This window comes from Schistocerca serialis, unplaced genomic scaffold, assembly GCF_023864345.2.
Source record: "Schistocerca serialis cubense isolate TAMUIC-IGC-003099 unplaced genomic scaffold, iqSchSeri2.2 HiC_scaffold_1195, whole genome shotgun sequence".
Taxonomy (NCBI): Eukaryota; Metazoa; Arthropoda; class Insecta; order Orthoptera; family Acrididae; genus Schistocerca; species Schistocerca serialis.
In genome coordinates, this window is record NW_026047398.1 from 205,001 (window position 1) to 210,000 (window position 5,000).

Consider the following 5,000-nt stretch of genomic DNA (forward strand, 5'->3'; position numbering starts at 1 on the left):
GAGGTACGTCCAATATGCGACATTCCCGCTGTCCCTATACATGAGCTGCGAGCTGTACCAGTTACGAGCTAGAGACGCGATCGCGTTGCTCTCTGTACGAATGCCGATGCTGAGCGGTCAGCTAGGAGGCGCTCCATCCATGTCGGTACCGGTGAGCGTTGCACTCGCAGTCGCAAAAACGTACGGCAAGTATATTACTCGGAAGAGTCAATGACAGTCCACGCCCCCCTGCGTGGGAAGAGTCTTTCTAGGCCATGACCCACCGGAAGGGCGCAGCGTCCCCCACCCCAGACATGTGACGTCACACCATCGGTATTGACGACTAGACTGATTCCTTATAATCATTTGCCATACACCGGTGGAAGCTGCCGAGACGAGTAACTACATAGCGGGCTCGCCGTGTCACTAATGTACAGAGATACAACAGTTTCGACTGGAACCGGATTAAACGTATACACGGCGCTGATTAGTAATAGATAGAGCCATCAGAATACAGATAATGTATACAACTGTCCGTATACATGCTGAAAGACTCTGCTCACAATCACAACCACACGTCAGCCACACACCCTTATCACGCACTACTCTCTGCCTGTAACACGCACACAGACAATATGTAAGCACCAGCATGGAACAACACCCAGTGCATCCTCTCCGCCACATTAGACAATCCACACTGTCATAACCAGACTGGGAGGTCCACTCAGAAAACAGAATATCCCACCCACCCGACAACCACCATTGCTCAGCCAAGCCACCAACACCCACACATGTCCTACACAGGGGTGCACCCAACATCACAATACTGCCTCCTCTCACAGCACACAAACAATGGCAGGAATGAAAGACACAGGTCTGCCACAACCATGGAATCAGAGCGCCGCCTGTCATGAGCCAAAGGTGCATCCTGACGTGGCAAATCAGATGATGCCGCAGGCATCCACTTACTATAGTCACAATCAACAAACCGGCCGCCCCGCCCCCCATTAAACCTTTCCTTACAACAATGTGTACCTTAACCTAACCTATATCGTACCGTAACCTAACCTATATCGTACCGTAACCTAACCTATATCGTACCGTAACCTAACCTACGTCGTACCGTAACCTAACCTACGTCGTACCGTAACCTAACCTACGTCGTACCGTAACCTAACCTACGTCGTACCGTAACCTAACCTACGTCGTACCGTAACCTAACCTACGTCGTACCGTAACCTAACCTACGTCGTACCGTAACCTAACCTACGTCGTACCTTAACCTAACCTACGTCGTACCTTAACCTAACCTACGTCGTACCTTAACCTAACCTACGTCGTACCTTAACCTAACCTACGTCGTACCTTAACCTAACCTACGTCGTACCTTAACCTAACCTACGTCGTACCTTAACCTAACCTACGTCGTACCTTAACCTAACCTACGTCGTACCTTAACCTAACCTACGTCGTACCTTAACCTAACCTACGTCGTACCTTAACCTAACCTACGTCGTACCTTAACCTAACCTACGTCGTACCTTAACCTAACCTACGTCGTACCTTAACCTAACCTACGTCGTACCTTAACCTAACCTACGTCGTACCTTAACCTAACCTACGTCGTACCTTAACCTAACCTACGTCGTACCTTAACCTAACCTACGTCGTACCTTAACCTAACCTACGTCGTACCTTAACCTAACCTACGTCGTACCTTAACCTAACCTACGTCGTACCTTAACCTAACCTACGTCGTACCTTAACCTAACCTACGTCGTACCTTAACCTAACCTACGTCGTACCTTAACCTAACCTACGTCGTACCTTAACCTAACCTACGTCGTACCTTAACCTAACCTGTATTGCGCCTTAACCTAACCTGTATTGCGCCTTAACCTAACCTGTATTGCGCCTTAACCTAACCTGTATTGCGCCTTAACCTAACCTGTATTGCGCCTTAACCTAACCTGTATTGCGCCTTAACCTAACCTGTATTGCGCCTTAACCTAACCTGTATTGCGCCTTAACCTAACCTGTATTGCGCCTTAACCTAACCTGTATTGCGCCTTAACCTAACCTGTATTGCGCCTTAACCTAACCTGTATTGCGCCTTAACCTAACCTGTATTGCGCCTTAACCTAACCTGTATTGCGCCTTAACCTAACCTGTATTGCGCCTTAACCTAACCTGTATTGCGCCTTAACGTAACCTGTATTGAGCCTTAACGTAACCTATATTGCGCCTTAACGTAACCTATATTGCGCCTTAACCTAACCTATATTGCGCCTTAACGTAACCTATATTGCGCCTTAACGTAACCTATATTGCGCCTTAACGTAACCTATATTGCGCCTTAACGTAACCTATATTGCGCCTTAACGTAACCTATATTGCGCCTTAACGTAACCTATATTGCGCCTTAACGTAACCTATATTGCGCCTTAACGTAACCTATATTGCGCCTTAACGTAACCTATATTGCGCCTTAACGTAACCTATATTGCGCCTTAACGTAACCTATATTGCGCCTTAACGTAACCTATATTGCGCCTTAACGTAACCTATATTGCGCCTTAACGTAACCTATATTGCGCCTTAACGTAACCTATATTGCGCCTTAACGTAACCTATATTGCGCCTTAACGTAACCTATATTGCGCCTTAACGTAACCTATATTGCGCCTTAACGTAACCTATATTGCGCCTTAACGTAACCTATATTGCGCCTTAACGTAACCTATATTGCGCCTTAACGTAACCTATATTGCGCCTTAATGTAACCTATATTGCGCCTTAACGTAACCTATATTGCGCCTTAACGTAACCCACATTGTGCTGTAACCCAACACACGTTGGGCCTTAACCCAACACACGTTGGGCCTTAACCCAACACACGTTGGGCCTTAACCCAACACACGTTGGGCCTTAACCCAACACACGTTGGGCCTTAACCCAACACACGTTGGGCCTTAACCCAACACACGTTGGGCCTTAACCCAACACACGTTGGGCCTTAACCCAACACACGTTGGGCCTTAACCCAACACACGTTGGGCCTTAACCCAACACACGTTGGGCCTTAACCTGCTCTGTAATTGTCATACGACGCGTTAAATTAGTGTAGTGTTGCCCAACTGCAACCCCCGCAATATAGTTTGCTACTCGCACTGCCCGGTCCCCAGTGTATCGCTTCATGTTAAACACCTTGCAGCTATACACTGTAATGTGGATGGCAGCAGGACGTACATGCTCAATGCCCTTTGCAGTTGTTCATTGGCATTTGCAGTTGTTCATTGGCATTCGCATGGCGAAGCACTTAGCCTACGCTGTGGTACGGCCTGTGTCAACTGTCCGCTGATGTTGTACGTCCAAATCACACACTGTACTGCACATTGGTCCTCATGTACTGAATGATACATCGTGGTACATGTGACCGTACAACGACTGCGCCAACAACGGCGAACCATGCGGTCCAAATGTTGTGCACTCAGCTACGTGTCGTCTCCCTATAAGAGCTGGATTGCAGTGTGGTATGCCCTGGATGGCGATCAGCATGAGCCGTCTGTTGATGTAGTGGCGCGTGTTGTCAGACGTAGTCGTCTCTTCTCACACACCGTGATAGCATGGTGCACTGCGTTCCACATCTGCGACATGCGACAGAGGCCGGTTGACAGTCGTTCGCGCAATGGACATCGCATACGTACGGGGGCCACCTTCCACGTGTTCGCGAAGCGTGCACATGTTGTTGCGTGTATGTGGGCAGACAGTGTGTCGTGACACCTGACACAGGCATGCAACAATCGTTGAATTTGCAAATGGCGATGGACGCCTACGTTTGCTGGTGACGTTACGCAAATGAACAACTGGTAAACCGTTGTGGTGCGGTTGTTCTCGCTAGAGGTGAATCAGTGATGGCGACGATCGGTTGAGCTACCAACCGGTTGTTCCAGCGATACCCACCATGCCCACGAACGTGAATGGCATCTGGGTGTGAAGCGATACGCGGCGGTGGCTGGGTGGGACCGTCCCCGGCCGGTGAGGGGGGGCCTCCCGGCGTGCTGGCCGCGCGGTGCGTGGGCGCACGCGCTACAGCCGGCTGGTGGGGGCGGCCAGTGGCAGGCGCGCCGGCCGACGGAGGCGGCAGGCGGCGCAGCTGCGCGCCGGCGCACCCTGCACGCGGCGCCGTGCGGCCAAAGTAGGTCCTCGCGGGCCCGGTGCGAAGCGCGGTGGACATCTGCAGTGTGCTGGTCCGATTGAGGACTGTGTGCGCTGAGGATGCGCCGCCGCCTGGCGCTCGGCGCCGCGACGCTGTCTGCTGCTCGGTCGCCTCTGCGGTTCTCGCAGGTGGTTTGTATCGCAGCTGTGCGGACGTGTTGGCGCGTGCGCTGTGCTGGGAGAGTTCGCTTCGGCACCCAAGTGGGGCTTTTGTCCTTCTGTGGCGCTGGCGTTGGAGCTGCCGGTCACCGTAGGTGGCGCGTGTTGTCTCCCGCCGGCAATGCCACGACAGCACGCTCCCGGGCATCTGTCGGCAGCGGCAAGCTCAGTTGGGAGCACGGGTGGTCGCACCTAAAGCGTCTACTCGCCAAACTCCGGGCGATTGCGCCTCTCTCGAACCCGACCAAGTACTTAGGACGGCGCTGCGCGCCGCCGGGACCTGAGAGGGTTTCGAGGTGTATGGTGCAGGGGAGCTCAGCCTCCTCCTGTTTGCAGAATAATTGAGCGGACGCTTGCGTGTTCGCGCGGGCCCCCGGGACACACTCCCGGGCGGCCGGCTGCTCAGCTCTAGTTGACGCAGCTCCCTGGTTGATCCTGCCAGTAGTCATATGCTTGTCTCAAAGATTAAGCCATGCATGTCTCAGTACAAGCCGCATTAAGGTGAAACCGCGAATGGCTCATTAAATCAGTTATGGTTCCTTAGATCGTACCCACGTTACTTGGATAACTGTGGTAATTCTAGAGCTAATACATGCAAACAGAGTCCCGACCAGAGATGGAAGGGACGCTTTTATTAGATCAAA

The 5,000-nt window shown here is 51.7% G+C and overlaps 1 non-coding gene across 1 annotated transcript in view; it reads left to right on the top strand.

Annotated features, from left to right (window-relative positions):
• Positions 1-4,778: 4,778 nt before the first annotated feature.
• LOC126434780 (small subunit ribosomal RNA) overlaps positions 4,779-5,000 on the top strand; it is a 1,910-nt gene continuing 1,688 nt past the window's right edge. The window contains exon 1 of the ribosomal RNA XR_007579485.1: positions 4,779-5,000. This exon is cut by the window's right edge and continues 1,688 nt beyond it. This is a non-coding gene — a ribosomal RNA (small subunit ribosomal RNA).